The following is a 21,790-nucleotide window of genomic DNA, read 5'->3' on the forward strand; positions in this document are numbered from 1 at the left end:
ATTCAGGGTTCGGGCTATTCGAAAGTTGTAAATCAGAGCTGCTTTTGCGAAAAGAGAGAGGATCTTAAGAAGTTTATCATCCAGAGGGGTATCATCAGATGTCGGAAGCAAATAGAAAACATCAAGAATTACCTCAATAGGATTGAAAATTTATACCAAGAGGAGCAAGTCCAACGGAAATTAACCAGAAATTGAGGAAACAAACAGGGAGAAGAAGCGTCAATTAAATCTTGAACCTAAATTTTACCCCTGAGTCATCAAGTCTTCCAATAGAGGGGTCTCTCTTTGAGAGTGATAAGACAATTAGACCATACAGGTGACTGAAGAAAGTCCTGTCTAGAAAGAATCTTGGATTGGTGATGAGGACTTAGCAAAGTATGCTTAAATAATGGGAAGAGGTAACTGTGTTAAAAATAAGTTTTTTACCTTACATCTTCCCTGTTTCTCTGCCTCTTCTGCTCAGTCATTGAGAGTAGAATGTTGGTGCCGATGGTGATGTCACTGGAATGTTAGGATTGCTGCGAGGTGGAGTGTCAGTTAGATCCTGGGCTGAGCAGCAGGGAGACTGCTCCTGGTTGGGCTGATTACATCTTTACTGGAAAACCTACTTAACATCTAAGAACAATAAACTTACATTGCCTGTAACCTATCTACGTCTACTGGAACTCCTTACTACGACACAACATAAATTGGCGATGAGTTGGATCAAACCTACGTGTGAGGACTTACTTCAAGCTTCTTAAGGAACTTTCATTCAAGATTTTACTTAAAAAGAACTTACCTAAGGATTTTGACGCCCTCCCGCCCCACCAGTGTCCAGATTCACCGGACAGCCCATTGACGGGGCATATGTTTCATGCTGCCTGTTTTCTGCTGCCTGTTTCCTGCTATAGACACCCTGCTGCCATTGATAGGGCGTACATCTTCTGCCACTAATTGTTCTGCTGCCATTGACAGGGCACATGTTTCCTGATTCTACTTACTTCAAATTCAAAATAAGAGGCAAACCCTCTTATTCTACATGCAACACTAAAGAATCTACCTAAAGATTTAATGATCTGACATAGTCAGGTCTGCATGGCTTTGGATGAACTGGTTAAAGTAATTTTGTTACGTTCCCAACTTGTATCTTGGATTTTTGATATATACTGGTGCTCTTTCTACTTTGCAGTGATTTCTCCAGATAGCCATGGCTCACTTTACGAGATCGAGAGAAGCACGCTTCCTTCTATTCTTCAGGGAGACATATTGGTACATTTTATCTTTTGGGGTCTGAAGTCAGCTGAGTGCTTTTTTTATCTTTGTGACTCAAGCATGCTGTGCGCATTCTTACCGTTATTACTGCGATATACAAATGGCCCACGAAGACTCTGTTCAAATGGCCTGCGAGGACTCCATGGATACTGTGCGCTCTCCCTTCCTTGTGAGTGCACTCTTGGATGTTCGTTTTTCTCTTCCTCCTGACTTCCTGGAAGCCTGGATCCTAGCTGCTTGGAGATGCTTGTACACACTTGCGTGCCTTGAGCCATCCGGCGTCCGTCTTCTATTCATGCCTCCATCTTGATTCCAGTTTTCTGAACGCCAGTCTGCATTTCTTCCGGCGTTGTTGGTGAACACTTTTGTGACTCCGGTTGAGGCTTAAGTGTTTTTGGCGCATTTACTTCTTCAATGCATACCCCTTCTGAACTTGAGACGCCATGGAGTATACATTGCTGCATTTCTATTTTGACTTTGTGAGGTATATGTAATTATTTTCCTGTTTCTTTCTGGTGTTTCCCTGTTTTGTTTCTCATGTCCGTGGAGCTATATGTGTACGCGGTATTTTGGGGGATATTTATTTTACAGTCTTCACTCCTACTGCCTTTATATTAGAGACGCTATGCTGTTTTCTTCATTGCTTCACCTTAAGTATGACTTCAAGTTATCCTGGAACTTCAGCAACGTGAATTGCTTTTTCATTTTTGGCTCCCATTACTATGGCGCTTTACAATTATTGCATTTTTATGTTTCTTCTCATATCTGCATTTTTCTTTCTATCATTATTTTGCCATTTCTCTTATGATATTCAATGTTTCTCACCAATTATACAATGTTTATAGTACTGCAATGATATTTCTGATATTTCTGCCTTGATTTAATCATATAATGCATTTTTACCATATTGGCATGTAAATGCTACTGTGCTGTTAATGCATTTCTTTCTTGGCATGTTGGTTTCGTCTGCATTTCCCTTGCGTTTATTTTCTCTTGCGTGGTCTAACTTGAGGTGTGACTGTATTTGTGATTTTCGGTGGGGTGCAGTCCACCCAGATCATTTTTACTCTGTTTTCTATTTGGGATTCACAATTTGGTGTTATTCACCCACTCTATACTCTTCTTTACATGTCTTTACTCTGGGATGACGTGTTGGGTGTACGCTGGCATGTTGGTTTCGTCTCTATTTCCCTTGCGTTTATTTTCTCTTGCGTGGTCTAACTTGAGGTGTGACTGTGATTTTCGGTGTGGTGCATTCCACCCAGATCATTTTTACTCTGTTTGCTATTTGGGGATTCACAATTTGGTGTTATTCACCCAATCTATACTTTTCATTACATGTCTTTCCTCTGGAATGATGTGTTGGGTGTAGCCAACCATTGCTTGCTTTCTATTGGGTGTAAGTCACCCATTTTTTGATTCTGGTTTGGTGCATGCCACCCTCTGCTTGATTTGTGGTTGGGTGTAGCCACCCATTGCTTGATTTGTGGTTGGGTGTAAGCCACCCGTAGCTTACTTTATGATTGCTTTCCGTTTTGGGTGTCAGTCACCCTGTGGTTGCTTTCTTTCTGGTTGGCTGTATGTCACCCTTTGCTTGCTTTCTGGTTGGGTGTATTCTTATCCGGTTGGGTATAATTTTCATCCCTTGCTTGCTTGCTTTTTGGGTGCTAGCCACCCGTTGCTTACCCTTTTGGTTGTTATGTCTTTGTCCTTTCTTTTTACTTTGCTGTGTTCCATGCTTCCCATTTTCTTCGCCAGTCTGGCCAACAGCTAAGAACAATAAACTTATGTCATCTGTAACTTATCTAAGTATACTGGAACTCCTTACAACAACACAACTAGACGTTTTTGAAGAAAAAACAAGAACTTCTTTCACAGAAAAAGGTGCCAATAGAGAATGTCCAATAATACACCATAAAGGTAGTAATGGAGAAGAATCAGAAAGGATCCATTTAGAAGCCTGCTGAAAACAAAAAGCTTTATGATAAAGGCGAAAATTGGGAAAGCGAAACCCTCCATTAGATTTAGTCTCTCTGAGACGATTTAGGCAGATTCTAGGGGGCATATGTATCAACATCACCATTTGCGATTCTCAAATAGCGATTTTTAAAGAATCGCTATTTGAGAATTGCAAAACGGGATGTATTGAAAAAATTGCAAACTTTTTGCGATTTCTTAAAATTCCTTAATTGCGATTAGCAAATTGCGAAATCGCAATTAAGGAATACCTGCCCATTCATTGCTATGGGCCAGGAGACCCATAGGAATGAATGGGAAGTAATTCTCAAATAGCGAATCGCAATTTGCTAATCGCTATTTGAGAATAATTTCTAAGGTGCAAGGGTGTCATGATGACACCCTGATGCACCCCTGAAATTAGCATGTGTGTGCATATGGCGCACATACATGCCCTAAGGGCATGTATGAGCGCCACGTGGCACTTTGTAAAATTAAAAAAAGTGCTTCTTGAAAGGAAATCGCAAATTACCACCAACTGGAAGTTGGTGGTAATTTGCGATTTCTTAAGGATAATTCGCACAACTTGGGTGCTTTTTACATGTCATTTAAGAAATCGCAATTTGCGATTTCTTAAATGCTTACGCAAAATTAAGAAATCGCTAAATTAGCAATTCCTTAATTTTGCGTTGCGAATTTGCCTCATACATCCCGTTTTGCGAATTTTTAATCGCAAACGCTGTATTTTGCGAATCGCAGCGTTTGCGACTAAAAATTCGCTTGATACATATGCCCCTAGGTTTCTTATTATTCCAGAGAAATGTAGACAACATTGAATGCAGATTTTAAAAATAAGCGGATGAAATAGGAAGAGGAATCTAGTATATAAGAATATAGGGAGATTCATCATTTTGATAGAATTCAAACGTCCCCACCATGAGAGAAATAACGGATTCCAAGAAGAGAGAAGCTTTTCAACTCTGTTAAGTCCTCCTTTCATATTAATGGTAATAGTATCAGCAACAGAACTAGTAAACCAAATACCTAGATATTTAATCTTAGAACTGTTCCAAACAAAACCAGTAGGATCAAAAGATTGTTTAACACAAAATTTGGTAATATGAAGAATCTCTATTTTATCTGAATTGATTTTTCAACCTGAAACTAAAGAAAATCTGTAATATCTAGTAATAAAGTGGGGATAGAGGTATTTGGGTTGGAAATGAAAAGCAAAATATCATATGCGTAGGCACATAGTTTTAGGTGTCGTTCACCGTAATGAAAGCCAGAAATAGAATTGTTATTACGGATACAAGATAAGAAAGGTTTGAGGGCTAGGTGAAAAGGGACAACCCTGATGGACAACCCCACGGTAATGGCAAAAATTGGGAGGTCTGTCCATTAACCAATACCGAAGGCTGGGGAGTAGTATGAAGCAGAGAAATAAGAGAAATAAAAATATGTCCAAATCCATGCCAAGCATGGGCTTTAAGTAAAAAAGACCAATCAACTCTATCAGAGGCTTTTTCCGCATCAATGGAAACTTCTGCCAAGGAATATGAGAGATGAGAGGATCTATTCAGGACATTGAAGAAGAGTCTAGAATTATCTGAAGTCAATCTACCTTTGACAAATCCATACTGCTCCATACCAATGAGATGGGGAAGAAGAGGGTCAAGTCTCAGGGCAAGTGTTTTAGCAAAGATTTTATAATCTACATTTATCAAAGGAATAGGCCGATAATTCTTACAGAAGGAGGGATCCTTGCCTTCTTTGGGAACTAAACATATGGTGGCTTCCTGAAAAGTACCACTTGCTCAACCCAACTCCTGAAAATAAAGAAAGAGTTGTAAAAGTTTAGGTAGGAGTAAATTAGCGAAATGTAAGAGAAATTACATCCGACCATGGAGTTTGACCTTTCTTTAGAAAATGTAAAACCTTCGAAATTTCCTCTAGTGATAAATCCGAATCAAGCGATGAGATGTTTAAAGCTTCATGAGAGGAAAAGGGAACATTAGCGAGATATGCATCAATAAGAGAAGAGGTGGCAGGGGATACTGGGGTATACAGATGTTGAAAAGGTTTTGTGAATTCATACAAAATATCTTGGTCTTTGAATAGGGTGGATCTGTCCGACGAGTGAATGGATTTAATGAGCGAACGTTCTTTTCGTGATTTAAGATAGCTGGCCAAAAAGGGACCCTGCTTTATTGCGGACTCCATAATATCGAGCACTACTACGTAATAATATAGAGGAAGCCTTCTCCGTAGATGACTTGTTAAATTCTAATTCAGCCCAGATAAATTCTTGTAAGGAGGTATCAGAGGAAGTAGTGTACAATCGGTTTTCTAAACATTTGATATTTGCTAAGAGAATGTTTTGCTTTGTAAGAAGTTGTTTATTTTTTTGGGACACATAATCAATAATAAACCTATGAGCAGTTGCTTTAAAAGTGTCCCACGATAATTGGGGAGAGGTATCAGTCAACAAATTCAATAAAAAGAATTCATTAGCAAAAGAAGTAAATGTGGAAGAGAAAACGGGATTGTAGGAGAGTAGGATCTGCACTTATGTTGCCCCCACTTTTTTTCTGATGTTAACACTGGTTTCAGGCTATAGTCTGGCTGGGTCCCTGCTAATCAGTCTTTCTGTTCTCTCTAAACAACTTGGAGTTCATATTAGATGCACTAGTGATTTGATTCTGTGGTGCCTTATGACTCCTAGTATATGGTACCCTAGGTACCAAGGGCATAGGTACTTCACAGGCCTACCAGGTGCTGAAGCATGTATTATACCACCCCTGGGAAGCAGACTAAATATGACACCACAGGCCTGCTATTGCAGCCTGGGGGAGGTAGTGTTAGCACTCCCCACTGAGGTATAGGTTACTATATCTCACCATACACACACATATAAACCTATCAGTCACCCCTAAGTCAGGCCCTATCAATCCTGAGGGCAGGGTGCTTGGTTTACAATGTGAGGGGGTGCCTCTGCATGAGCAGGACCCCTCTGCAGCTGGCAGAGTCTATTCTCTGTGGCTGTTTGTGGATGCGGTTAAACCATATACTCTTAAGTGCATTATAACCTACCGGTAAATGCTAACTTTAGAGAATGACTGCCTCAAAACATGTTGTGTTTGGTGTCAAACAACTTGGAATCATACCCCCACACCAGTAAATGGTGTAGGAGTATGATCCCACCCTTCTAGAGGGGACGGCATGTACCCACAGTGGAAAAACGGTAGAAATCTGAAAGAGCCCTGGCATCACAAAATGGATGCCACCAGCACAGACACTGGGCTGCCCTCCTGCTGCTGACTGTAACTTGCAGTGGAGGAGGTATTGGGGCTGGGTGGGTGCACTCCTGGAGTGCTTTGAAGTCCGGCACTGGTGGAGCAGTAGGCTCCTCTGTGCATATGCCAGCTCAAACCGGTTCAGGGGCTACCTGTCCCTGCTCTGGTGCAAAACTGGACAAAGGGAAGTGGGTGGAACCACCCACAACCCTGACCCTCCCAGAGGAGTGGTCTTAAAGCTAGTCCCTCCCTTTCTTTTAGTATAAGATCGGGAACCCTTGCCATTGCAAACTAGATAACCCTGGATGACGCATTACAAGAAGAATCCTGGCCCTTTGACTTTCCACTACCTTTGGAAGACAGAAGAATCTCCCTTGGAGTCAAGGAGTGACTCCCCTGCTTGGCAGGCACCAAAAACTCTAATCAATGGTTTCGAACTTTCCCACTCCTGCTGGAGTCTGAAGTCCGTGCAGCCCTGTAAGTAGATTTCCTGACTTCCCGACAGCCATTGTGAGTCCCCAGCAGAGCTGAGGCGAGTGGACCCCACGAGTGACGAGGAACAGCAATGCCCAGGTACCGTGCACTATTGTTGAGTGCAACCCCTTCATGACGTTCTACAAACTTGTGCATTGGAGCATTTGTGGCCCAATCCTCCGGCAGGTTGTGCACTGAAAATCAGAGGCCTACCCCATCCTGAGTGACCATGGGCTCCTGTAAAGCATTTCCTCACGAGGCATCTTTACAATCCTTTGCCCATTGGCTTGTGGGTCCCCTGAAGACTTTCTGATCAAACCAAAGAGCTCCCCTGATTGCTCCAGGCCTGCCCTCACTTACTCTTGCAGGGTGAGTCCCTCAGACCTTGCTGGTCTGCACCGCTGACTTTCTTCAACTTCCATGAGACTTGCTTTTGCCAAGGCTTGTTGGCTCCAATCCGGTTGCTGACACCTCAGTAAGCTGCAGACTTTGTGCGACACTCCAAATCTAGCTGCTGGTCATCGTTGATGCCTCCTGGTCCTCGTGGGCAAAGAGTCAAAATACCCTTGATCACCTGAAATCGTCCAACTTCCGTGGGCATCCATCTTCCTTGCCCCGGGTCACTGGCAAGTGACTGTGAACACTGTCCCTTCTGCTTTCAGGTCATCTTCATCCTGAATCCAGCCTTGGATTCCACCGAACACTTCTTCAGTCTTCGCAAGCAGCAAATCTTCTTTGGCTTCCATAGAAAACAGCGACGCGACCCGACACCAAAAGACACCTATGCAGCCGGCTTCCCTGGGTGAGGTAACTCGTGCACTCCGGTGCCCTAGTGTGTGTTGGCCCTTGAATTACTTACCTTGTAAGTTGCTTGCTTGTAGACTTCCTCGAAGTACCCTAAAACTTTAAAAATCCAACCGCGACTTGCTCCATTGGAATCAATAGGGAACCCGCGGCTGTGTTCTCACACTGCACACGTATCCCGTGGGTCTTTTACTTACCTGCCTTGGGTGGATTAATGAAGCCCCAGCAATTCTACAGGCCCTAGGCCTTGTCCCCCTGCAAATCATCATTCCTAAACCTCTTTTTTAGTATATGGTCTGGTACGCCCTAGGGCCCCAGCCATATTTGTGCTTAACTTATTGTGAAACGTTGATATTTGAATGTGTTCCTGACTTCTCATCTCATAAAGAGATTAGTAGAGTGTGTCTAGAAATAAATACCTATATATATTTGATATATATACCTGTGTGGTGTCCTTTCATTTGGTAATTCAAGAGATTATAAGGTAAAACAAGCTGCTTTACAATCATTCCTCAGAAATTTATCCTGAAGGCTGCTCTCCACAGCTACCACTAGGATAGCTTTCTTTAAAAGGTTGTCTTAAACCTATCTACCATAAGAGTCGAATTGGACTGGTGTAAGGTGGCCACCATAACTAGTGACCAGCATATGCCAGGCCAACTTCTCACAGGGATCTTTCAATAAAGACTTATTAAATCTCCACCTGTGGGACTTGGGAGGCAGAGGGAGCAATTCAAAATCAGTGACAACTGGAGCATGATCAGAGATAAGAATAGGTTCAAGAGATGAAGAAATAAGGTTTTGAGACAAAGAACAAGGAATAAAAATATAATCCAAATGGATAAATGAACCATGGGGGGTGAGAAAAAATTAAATTATAATACATCCGGATTACATAAATGCCAAGAATCTACCAAGTGTCTTTGTGAAATTGTAGTGAGGAATTGTTTGTGCGGTTTATGAGAGGCAAAACGGACATTAGATTTCCGGTCTAGGAAAGGATCAATAATCTGTTTACAGTCCCCACCTAGAATAAAAAAATAATCTCTATGTTAAATACATTTGTTTTGTAATATTGGGCCAGAATGAATAGTCAGGCTGAGTAGGAACATAAACATTGAAAACAGTTAGAGAAATACCATTAATGAGTAATTTAACCAACAACCACCTTCCATCAGAATCAGTCTCTTTAGATACAACAGAACAGTTCAACCTTTTATGACAGAGAATAACAACTCCATTCTTCTTAGTAGCTGTAGGAGAGACTCAAACTAGGCCAACCCAATTACGTTTAAGTCTAGTGGCTTCTGCTTCCGTAAGATGAGTTTCCTGCACAAGAACCAGATATGGTTTATAGGAAGCCAAATAAGACAAAATGTTCTTTCTCTTAATAGGGTTAACAATACCTTTTACATTCCACTACAGGACTCTGAATAAAAAAACATTGAACATACATAGAACATCATACAAACATCAATAAGAACTAAGCCAACCCAATTATAGTTAAATCTGGTGGTTTCAGCTTGCGTAAGATGAAGTACTTGAGAGAGGATTGAATCAGGGTTAAAGGAAACCAAATGAGATAAGATTGTCTGACTCTTACTGGGATTAACAAAACTTTCACCCTCCACAAAAGGACTCTGAATATGAAGACGTTCACATTACATTAAAAAAAACATACGATCCTCAGGAATGAAAAGAATGGAAAGGAAAACAAAGAATAAATAGATGTGACAAGAAAAATATACTGGAACACATACTAGAGGAAAGGAAAGAGGAAAGATAGAAGAGGAAAGAAAAAAAGGACTAGAGATACAGCGAGAAGGGACAGTATATGTCAAACTGACAAATGTAATACATACCACTTAAGGGGATGAAGAAGACAACAAGAAGGAGTGGTGACAACAAAAGAAGATGGCACAGCCGACAAGGGATAAGGCACCATGCCAGGATTTCAACATGACAATTACGGAACAGACAAACTGAACTCCAAATAACCTGGAAGGAAGGTAAAGAAAAAAATCAACATGACACAAGTGGGAGAACAAGCAACAAGAAGCAACCTGTAAGGGAATAGTCGAGAATCCATAGAGGACCACTTATTATCCATCACTTGTAGGCGAGTGTTGGTCTACTCAATAAATGGGTGCAAAGTGCATATCCCCTCCAAAATAGTATCTAAAGATACAGGACTAGGAAGTTTAGGAGGAGAAGGTGGATCTTGCTTGAGGCGCTTATTAGCCGTAGATACTACTTGCGTCTTAGAAGTCGATAAGGTCAGCAGTACTGACCAAGAGGTAGATGACTGAGCCATATCTGCTGCAGGGAGCGAACAGTCCATGGCTCAGTACATAAAGAATCAGCTTTAGATACCTTAGAAGTGCTGCTTTTTTTAAATATAATACATTTTTGCTTCTGCCCATAAGTTTCCTTGAAGTGCACAGTTGAGAAAAGAACGCAGACAGCAGTGGACATATGTTTCCCTCCACTAATCTCCCAGAGTCAGAAAGACAATCAGACAGCCAGTTGCATAAATCTCAGCAGACCAAGAGGCTCAGGGCATGTTAAAGCAAGATATAACCAATATATAGGCGCCACCAACAGTCACAAAGAGTCCAGTGCTGAAGAGACTCAAAGTGCCCAAAAAACAAAATGGCGGCAGCAATATTGAAAAAGAGTTCAGTGGCCCAAAGTAAGTAAAAGAATCCAAAAAACAGGAATAAAAAAACCCTCACGGAATGCAGGACATGTTTCAATTCAATTACTTGCCCATTTCCAGTTGTTTTGAAGCGCCGGAACCGCATATCAATTACAGCATTCCTGACGCGATACGGAGCTCCGTGATCAGGCGGCCATTTTAGTCGCCGTGCGCGTGTGCTCTCCCCTAAACCTCACTTTTTAATATATAAACGCAACCCCAAAGTTATGGTCTTTTGGGTCCTAAAGCAGGGTGCTTTATATTAAAAAGTAGGACATGTATTTTTAGATATCCTAACCGTGCCTAACCGTAAGATCCCCAAATTGTCATTTTTACTGTGGAAAGGCTAGTAGCCCTTTTGGCAAGTACAGGATTACATGCTGACAACCTATCAGTGCTAACTTCTGAATGGGACTACTAAAGTTGGTATTTAGATGTACCAAATTGACTATTGCATTAAACCCATGTTGAAGACGAAGTCCAATTTAATGTAACTGTTAAGTATATGCATCTTTTAGAAAATTGCCATTCTGTTGACCCGGTTGTCCAGTGACAATTCTTAGGTGCTGGCCACAAGACAGCCTTCTGCCCTCCCAGGGAGAAGTCTCAAAGAATCCCAGGATTAAGAACTATAGAGGCCTGCCGTTTGAAAAAGTGTTACCGCTCTGTTAGACCTGTCATCCTTAGGGTAGTCTTTCCTCAATCTTTTTTCGTGCTTTCCGCCTCTTTTTGCTGATTCCTTTTGTGGCCTTAGGGCTCTGAGCACTTCACGACTGCTGACCATGTGTAAAGTGCATGTGCTTCTCCCCTAAACATGGTAACAGTGGGGTAGACGCAATTGGCATATGCAGTTTACTTGTATGTCTCTTGTAAAGTGGTATTCCATATACCTTTAACCTAATGCTACTAGTGAGCCTGCAGTACTGATTGTGCCACCCACACAAGTAGCCTTTCAAACTTGTCTCAGGCCTGCCATTGAAGGGCCGGTGTATGGAGTTTACTGTCACTTTGACTTGGCATTTAAAATCACTTGCAAAGCCTTAAACTCCTCTTTTATTACACATTAGCCACCTCTAAGGTAGGCCCTAAGTAGCCATAGGGCAGGGTGCTGTGTAAGTAGAAGGTAAGACATGTACCTTTAAGTTTTATATGTCTTGGTAGTAACAAACACCCATATTTGTTTTTTACTACTGTGAAGGCTACCCCTCTCATAGGTTAGCATTGGATTTCCTTAATACACTTTCAAGCTGCAATTCCTGATTGGGAAGGAGTGCTGCATGATGTTTTATATCTCTGAAAAGGTAATGATAAATCCCTTTACTGGTGAAGTTGGATTAAACATTATTATTTTAGAAATGCCACTTTTAGAAAGTGTACATTTCCCTGCGCTTAGTGCTCTGTGTGCCTGCAACCCATCTCCAATACACGGATGTATGTCGTTACAACGCACACTTTTACAACGCATGCACTTACAACGCATTTTTTACAACGCACAATCCATTACAACGCATGACATTACAACGCATGACACTACAACGCATTTTTAAAAACTACCTTTACAACGCATTTCCATTACAACGCATACTACCATTACAACACATACCATCACAACGCATAATATTAAATTGCATTTAAGGTAAGTATTAGTTAAATTGCATTTAAGGTAAGTATTAGATAGTATAGGGGTAAACATTACTTTTCTAACTCCAGGGGGTGCAACAGTAGGGTAAGTGTTGGATAGTATAGGGGTAAACATTACTATTCTAACTCCAAGGGGTGCAACAGTAGGGTAAGTGTTGGATAGTGTAGGGGTAAAAATTACTATTCTAACTCCAGGGGGTGCAACAGTAGGGTAAGTGTTGGATAGTATAGGGGTAAAAATTACTATTCTAACTCCAGGGGGTGCAACAGTAGGGTAAGTGTTGGATAGTATAGGGGTAAAAATTACTATTCTAACTCCAGGGGGTGCAACAGTAGGGTAAATGTTGGATAGTATAGGGGTAAAAATTACTATTCTAACTCCAGTGGGTGCAACAGTAGGGTAAGTGTTGGATAGTATAGGGGTAAAAATTACTATTCTAACTCCAGGGGGTGCAACAGTAGGGTAAGTGTTGGATAGTATAGGGGTAAAAATTACTATTCTAACTCCAGGGGGTGCAACAGTAGGGTAAGTGTTGGATAGTATAGGGGTAAAAATTACTATTCTAACTTCAGGGGGTGCAACAGTAGGGTAAGTGTTGGATAGTATAGGGGTAAAAATTACTATTCTAACTCCAGGGGGTGCAACAGTAGGGTAAATGTTGGATAGTATAGGGGTAAAAATTACTAATACTTACCTTAAATGCAATTTAACTAATACTTACCTTAAATGCAATTTAATATTATGCGTTGTAATGGTATGCGTTGTAATGGTAGTATGCGTTGTAATGGAATGCGTTGTAAAGGTAGTTTTTAAACATGCGTTGTAGTGTCATGCGTTGTAATGTCATGCGTTGTAATGGATTGTGCATTGTAAAAAATGCGTTGTAAGTGTAGTGCGTTGTAAAAGTTGCGTTGTAAAGGTTGTTCCCCCAATACACGTCTGGGGTAGGTGACAACAACACTTTGTGCATTCTCTATAGGCAGCCACAAACACAGGAAGGTTAGGTTTTTCTGCATTATCATGTACATTCTGAATGCTTTTCCTGAATAGGAAGGGATGGGGCTGACACTAACTCATGACTAGGCAGTGCCTGCTTCCCACACAAAGGGCTGATTGCACCCTACTGATAGTTTGGAGCCTTGACTGGGAAGAAAGGACTTGTGTGCACTACAAAGACCCTTCCTTTAAATCATCCTCCCTTCAAAGGCACATTTGGGTATAAGTATTGGGTCTCTGACCCCAGCAAATCAGACAGTTCTGGACCTCCAACTGCACTCTGTCAGAGGAACTGCTGTGCTGCATCAAAGACTGACACTCTGCTGGACTGCTGACCTGAAAGGCCTGCTTTTCTCTTGTGCTGCCCTGCCACCTACTTCTCTCTGACTCTGCTGACGGGAACTGGACTCTGCCTTGAACTAAAGTTATCTCTAAGGGCTTATTGGCTTGCCTCCTGTTTCTTGAGACTAAGCGATATCAAAATCTCTACCCCTGCTGCTTGATTTATTTATACAATTATTGTCTATTTTTCTAAACATGTGTGGAGTCTTTTTGTAGTGTATTCATTGTGTTACTGTGTGTGTGTTGCCAAAATCTTTACACATGCCTCTTTAGATAAGCATGACTGCTCTGTGCAACGCTACCAGAGTGTGAGCCCAGGTCATCCTTTAGTGTGTATCTAGCTTACCTTAACTAGAGTGGTGGCTCCTGATTAGACATGGTGTATACCTTTACCAACCAGAAACCCCATTTCTAACATTGGTGATCAGCCGTGAGGATGCAACGGGAGTTTCTGCAGTACCATATAGTAACTCATTGTTCACCACAACTAAGACCAATTTGAACCTTTTTCAATACTCCATAATTGGCCTTTTGATTTTTCTGCTAAATGATGTATTACTATGGAAAAATAGCACCTATACCTTAAGGAATTGATTTTGAGCTAGACTGGCTAAGAGATTTTTGCAAGTATTTTCAAGTTTCTACAAGAGGCTTTACCTGGAAGGTGGAGATGCAGAAAGCTTTGAGTGCCTGGGCAGAGACCCAGGTAGCACAGGATGACAATTACAGAGGAGGAGCAGGAAGTTCCTGAGGGGGAAGATGACCTGAGTCTGAGGCCTGATGTGGCTCTGGAACTGCCTTTGGAGAGGGTCACCAACTTACAGGAAGCAGTGGTGGTTCCTAGAGCAGGAAGCAGTGTCTGCTCTAAGAACCTGTCCCCAGAGGAGCTGCACACAGGAGGGAGGAGAAGAAGCCCAAGTTTGAGCTTACAAAATAGAAACTTGCTCTTGAGGAAAAGAAATTGGCCAATAAGCTTAGTTTGAAGGAGCTGGATATATGAGCCCTGGAAGTAGGGTCCATCATCAAAGGTGGCAGCATACCTGCAGTGTCCTCAAATGAATCCAGAGTCTCGATACCCAAGGATTAGGTGTCTAGTTACATGGTAGGGGATGACATAGGCAAATGGTTTGCAGTTTATGAAGTATTATAAGAGTGTACAAGGTCCCAGAAGAGCCTTGGGGTTTATAGAGGTACATGCCCACAGACGGGAGGGATACACTTCTCATACTAGAGGTGGGGTACCAGACATGCTACACTACAAAGAAAACCATACTCATCAACAAGTTCGGGATGACACCTGAGAAATACCGATGGAGGTTCAGGGCCACTCACAAGATTGAATCATAGAGCTGGGTGGACTGCTCAGACCATACTTGCAAGGCACTGAAGGGCTGGGTGGGGGGCAGCAAAGTAGATGATTATTCAGGGCTGTGCTACTTCATTTTGAAGGAGTACATGCTTTATTTTTATTTTACAGAGCTGCACCAACACCTGGTTCATAGTAAATTTTATTTTAACCCGGAAAGCTTACTGAGGAGGTGGACATCTGGGTCAGCACTAGAGTGTCCAAGAAGGTATCACACCAGGACGAAGGGGCGCTCTCAAAAAGGGTGGCCCAGATTCCCACAAGAAGAAGGGGGGCACTCCCAAAAGGATGGTCATGGTTTCCACCAGAAGAGGGGGGAATAAAAAGACAGAGTTGACTAAATGCCCCCCAAAACAACTCAAATGGGAAAGGGTCTGGTTTTCCTTCCCAATCTAAGGACTAGAAGTAAAACTACCCAGTGGCCGAGGCCCATCAAGTGCTATGAGTGTTTTGAGTATTGACTGTACAAGGGGATCTCAAGTATCCAAAAAGAGCACCAACTCCCACTCAAGGAAAGTATCCAGGCATGGGTAGTTTAGTGCTGGCGGAGGGGCCTGTCTGAGTTAATGAGGGGACTTTAGTGGTGCTGAAATAGAATATCGAGTTGGAAATGTCGTGATTCAGAAATGTCGACAGCAAGAATAGCGTGGTCAAGAATATCGAATTTAAGGTAAGAAATATCGTTTAAAAAGTCATCAATATTGTTTGCAAAAATATAGATGTTCAAAATATTAATTTTCTAATTAGTGTTATGTTTTTAGTTTATATTTTAAATGTATGTGATGTCTGTTTTTTTGTATAGGTATTGTTTATGTTTTTTAATATATGTATCAGAAGTATTGTAGTTATGAATTTTATTTTATTAAAGTTTTGCATTTTTTAGTTCTGTAGTGGGTTGGGGGTTTATAGAGAAAAGGGTGGGAAGTGATTAAATAATAAATTAATGATTATTTTTACTTATTTAATTTAGGTTTTATAGCGTTAATTGTGGGAAGTAATTTATTTGTAATTAATTATTAATTTTGTTGTTAATGGATATGAATTCATTAATTAGTCATAATTATGGTAATTGTGTCAAACAAATTAGGTGCGGTTGTGGGGCTTATAGGGGTAAAGGGTGGGAAGTAATTTATTTTTGATTAATTATAATGAATTGGTAATTTATTTAATTTAATTGATTAAACATTAAGGGGCCGATTCCGATCCTGGAAAAATTTTCTCCGTACGAATCGTATCCGGATTTTTTTCCGTCCGAATCGTACAAGTACCGCACAAACTGGCAAGTACGATTCGCATGGGAAAAAATACATACGAATCGCATTGGGAAAATTCCCCCACACGTCCTCGGGTCGGAAAAAGTGACCGACACGTCCCTGGATGATTTTACATACGAATCGGAAAACTGAAGTCAGAGCGCGCAAGTACTATCCATCCAGTCCGTCCGATTGTACAACCGTATGGTAAAAACACCGCACGGAGCGAACTTCAATAGCAACCATGGAGACATGTGTCCGCATACGCGCCGTCCCCCCCAGCCCCCGTATGTATGCACCGTCCCCCAAGCCCCCCACGAATGGATGTGCCGTACCCCCAGCCCCCCCGCGGATGGACGCGCCGTACCCCCAGCCCCCCCGCAGATGGACGTGCCGTACCCCCAGCCCCCCGCGGATGGACGCGCCGTACCCCCAGCCCCCCTCCGTGTATGTCCAGTGCGGACCCCCACCCCACCCCCGTATGTACGGTGCGGAGCCCCACCCCACCCCCTGTATGTACGGTGCGGACCCCCACCCCACCCACCATATGTACGGTGCAGACCCCCACCCCACCGCCCGTATGTACGGTGCGGACCCCCACCCCCCGAATGTACGGTGCAGCCCCCCACCCCCGTATGTACATACGGGGTGGGGGTCCGCACCGTACATACGGGGGTAGAGGTCCGCACCGTACATACGGGGTGGGGGTCCGCACCGTACATATGGGGTGGGGGTCCGCACCGTACATACGGGGTGGGGGTCCGCACCGTACATACGGGGGTGGGGGTCTGCTCCGTACATACGGGGGTGGGGGTCCGCACCGTACATACGGGGGTGGGGGTCTGCACCGTACATTCGGGGGTGGGGGTACGCACTGTACATACGGGGGTGGGGGTCCGCACCATACATATGGGGGGTGGGGTGGGGGTCCACACCGCACATACGGGGGTGGGGGTCCGCACCATACATTCGGGGGGTGGGGGTACGGCACATCCATCCGCGGGGGTGGGGGTCCGCACCATGCATACGGGGGGTGGGGTGGGGGTCCGCACCGTACATACGGGGGTAGGGGTCCACACCATACATTCGGGGGTGGGGATATGGTGCGTCCATCCGTGGGGGGGATGGGGGTACGGCGCGTCCATCCACGGCCTGGGGGAGTGTTCGGCACGTACATACGGGGGGCTGGGGGTGTTCGGCGCATACATACGGGGGGCTGGGGGGGTACGGTGCGTACCGTGCCCCCAATTCCGCTCGCATCGCGGCGTACTTCGCTTGTCCGGCACTTTTTGGGTGCCATAAAAATATTGCCGTCCGGACTGCTGTCGGTTCGAATCGTACTTCCTGGTTCGTCAAACGCAGCCTGAATGCGTCCCGACATCACGTCGGCGCTTTCCCGGATCACATTTGTATGTATATTTTCGTCGGTCGGTGTTTTTTACGATTCGTACGGAAATGGTGTTTCCGTGCGAATCGTACTTGCATGTTTGTAATGTTTTTTTCCCGGGTACGAGTCGGACGGAGAAAATGCTCCGACAGACGGTTCGTACCCGGTTTTTCCAGGATCGGAATCGGCCCCTTATTATTTAATTGTGTTAGTAGTTTTAGGTGCAGGTTGTGGAGTTTATAGGGGTAAAGGGTGGGAAGTAATTTATGTTTAATTAATAATTAGTTAATTTATATTAACTAATTAATTGATCATTATGGTAATTGTGTGATTTTTTCTGGGTGTGGGTTGTGGGGTTTATGGGGTAAAGGGTGGGAAGTAATTTATTTTTAATTAATTCATAATTCGTTCTTAATTAATATTAATTAATTGATAGAAAATTAATTACGGAAATTGTGTAATTAATATTAGGTGTGGGTGCTGGGGTTTATAGGGGTAAATGGTGGGAAGTAATTTATGTTTAATTCATCATTTGTTGTTAATATATATTAACTATTTAATTGATAATTAATTTTCGGTAATTGTGTGATTTTTTTTAGGTGGGGGTTGTGGGGTTTATGGGGTAAAGGGTTGGAAGTAACTTATGTTTAATTAATTAATATATTAATTGTTAATTAATAATTAAATGACATATAAATATGGAATTAATGTAATTAATTATAGGTGTGGGTTGTGGAGTTTATAGGATTAAAGGATGGAAAGGTATTTTTGTTTAATTAATTAAAAATTAGTTAATAATAATTAATTTATATTTAAGTAGGGTATTTGTTTATATTTTTGTGTGGGGGGTTTTATTGTTAAATTAATTAAAAAATAGTTGTTTATTATTATGAATTAATTAATTAATATTTACTTAGGTTATTTGTATATATTTTTGTGCGTGTGGGTTTTATTGTTATAGTGGTACAGTGTGGGGAGCAAATTAATGTTACTTATTTTATAATTAGTTGTTAAATACTATTAGGTTTTGAATTGAAAAGAAGTTTTTTTTCAGTTCAAAAGAAGAGTTTATTGAGAAAAACAAAGTGAAAGCATACAATAATATAAGTACAATGTAAGCATATAAGAGAGTAATTAAAACATTAGATGAAACCTTATTTAAGTAAACATTTCAAATACATATGACTGGAATGAAATGCTTAGAGAAACAGATAAAAATAATCACATCATTCATGAAATAAAAATAATTTTAAATTTTTAATTTTTGTTAAAAATACACAAAAATGTGATATCAATCAATCAAAGTAGCTTTATTTCGATATCCAATATCTTAAAAGCATTTCCATATTTACATCCTTCAATTTGTATAAGCCATAAAAAATTTAAAAAGAAACATCAATTTAAAAATATAAAATACAATCAAACATTAAATTCATCAAGTTCTAATTGCCCAAGATGTTAGATAAAATGATTATGGCAAAAATAATCTTAGGTCAATGTTTAATAAAAATTAATTTCAAACCTTCTTCACATAAAAACCTTTTTTCCCCTTTGGATTATTTTTAATCTACGGGGAGTAAAGTGGCGGTGCAATATATCAAGTGCAAACCGTAAAGCTGACATAATTCACTGTAAATTTCCACGCAAAAATGTGAACCTTACAATCCAAGCACAGCCAAGATACTTGGCTACACCACAAGCAAAGAGAGTCTGCGCGTCAGCCTTTAAAATACGTAGAGCAGTGCGATATTCGCGCGTACTCAACTCTCTGCAGATGGGTTGAAGCCATCTCTTTCTTGCACTTTTGTAAGCAGGGCAGGCAAACATGAAATGAGCTATGCTCTCTATCGGTGTTTTGCAACAGGGGCACCCTAAAGATGTCTGATGTGGGGTGCTCCATTTCGCAGTTAACTCTCTGACCGGCAGTGATCCTACCCTGAACTCTATATAAAGTGCTCTATCTCGTGGTGTTTGGATAAAATCTAGGTAAGGTTCTAAAAGTGTGTATTGCTTATTGACATAAAACTCTTCCGTCAACCTCCCTGCTCTTAGGTGGCTAAGCTCTTGGGCATCGACCCAGGCCCAATAGCATCTTTTAAGGTCAGCCTTACTAGGAGGGGTTTGCGTGTCCCATGCCTCCTTGAAGCCTAATGCAACGAGAGATTTTTTGAGATTGAACACCCAACTAATTCTTTGATTAGCATCTAGAGCAATGACTTCTGTAAACGCGGCAGTATAATTGGTTAGTTCAGGGGTCCGACATAAGCGGGCCCAGAATAACAGGGGTCGTAGCCTGGCTATATCTTTAAAAGAATGCCTACCCCTGTCTTTTAACAGCGGTTTCAGTGGCACTCTTCGGGGTAGCATCACTAAATCTCTTAAAAACTTATGTTCAGACCTGCAAATGGTTTCAGTATTCTCAAAACCCCACAGTTCAGCTCCATAAAGAGCTGAACTGACAGCTTTAGCTGCATAGATTGTAAGGGCAGGAGCCACAGGTCTGCTCTGCGAGGAACGGTGTTCTTGGGTTAGTATGCCCGTGACACGCTTGTGATTTAGGAGAATTTTGTCAATGTGATGCCTCCATCGCATTTTATCATCTAATCTTATTCCCAGGTAGTCGAACGTTGAAACTTTATCCAAGCATATTCCATCTAAAGTAAAATTATCTCTATACGGCTTGTAAGGATTAAACGCCATAAGTTTAGTCTTAGAGGTATTCACAATCAAACCCCTAGACTCACAAAAAGTATGAAATCTGTCTAGGAGCTTTTGGAGCCCTAATGGCGTTTTAGAGATAAGCAACGTATCGTCTGCAAAGAGTAGAGTGGGAACCCTGTCTCCTGCCAGGGCTGGTGCATCAGATGGAAACTCCTGCAAATAGCTCACCACCCCGTTCATATATAAAGAGAACAGGGTGGGAGCCAGGACACAGCCCTGGCGTACTCCTCTCTTTACTGGGATCCTTTTTGTTTTTTGTCCCTGGGACCCCCACCTCACTTGGACATAATTGCCTTCATGTAGGCGAGTAAAGATGTTCAATCACAACGGAGGCATCCCCATTTCTTCTAATAGATGCCATAACCGATCACGGGGAACTAGGTCAAAGGCAGTCTTTAAGTCAATGAATGCCAAATAAAGGCTGACCTTGCCAATCAGGACCACCTTCCAGTATATTAAAAACAGCCTAAATGCTTGGTCCACCGTCCCTGTACATGCCCTAAATCCAGCTTGGTATTGGGAGAGTATGTTTTCGTCCTCCACCCATTGATGAATTCTCTGTAGTAACACCCTGCCAACTACTTTCTGCATAGCGTCTATCAAACTGATTGGGCGGTAGTTGGCGGAATCATCCCTTGCTCCATTTTTTTAAAATAGGTACAACCTCTGCCCCTTTCCATGATTCTGGTACTGCACTCCCTCTTGCAATTAAGTTAATTAAAAGCATAACATAATTTGCCCAGTTGCGAGGGTCAGCAAGAAAAATACCTCCTGGGAGGCCATCAGGTCCTGGGGCTTTTGCTGGGACTATTTTCTTTATAGCCATCTCGACTTCTTCTAGTGTGAAGAGATCAGTAGGATTTGAGATAGTATAGAGATTTATTTGTTCATGCATCCCCCCTCGGTGAATAAGATCTAGTTCAGAGTAGAGACTCTTAAAATGATTATACCAATCCTGGCATGTAATATAGTTAGGGATCACGTCAGGATCTTTATTACCGACCCGCCTAGCCTTATTCCAAAAAAGCTTAGGGTCTCTAGCTGTACTTGCATCTTTTAAGTCTTGCCAATATAACTCATCCCAATCTAGTTTCGCTTGGTAAATTGCAATTTTATAGGCCTTTCTAGCTTCTCTAATTAGAAGGCAGTTTTTACTTTTTATTTCTAAAATTAAGGCCTTTTTTTTTTGTCTGCAGTCCCCATTAAACCAAGTATAGCACGTTTTGACTCTTCTAATTGGTTTGCCTGTATTACTTACTATAAAATATGCTCCTATCTGAGCTGTCATGTTATCATACAAATCTGGTATTTTCATTAGTCCCCCTGAATCCTCAGTGGCCTCTAATAATAATCGGGTGTTTTCGCTCAGAGCATGACTAATACCAGATGTCAGTGATTCTTGGGCAAGAACTTTAGACCATTTGAGGGTCCTTTTGGAATTTGAAGGTACTAGCTCTTTAGTAATCATAAGGGGTTCTAAAATCTGGTTACAAGAAGGGAGAGAAACCCAAAGATTAGCTATAGTCATACTTAGTGTGTTATGGTCACTGTCAGTGGAAAGGAGAACTTCCATGTCCAGTATCTTTTTCCATAACCTCACA

Source organism: Triturus cristatus, chromosome 6 (genome assembly GCF_964204655.1).
Source record: "Triturus cristatus chromosome 6, aTriCri1.1, whole genome shotgun sequence".
Lineage (NCBI taxonomy): Eukaryota > Metazoa > Chordata > Amphibia > Caudata > Salamandridae > Triturus > Triturus cristatus.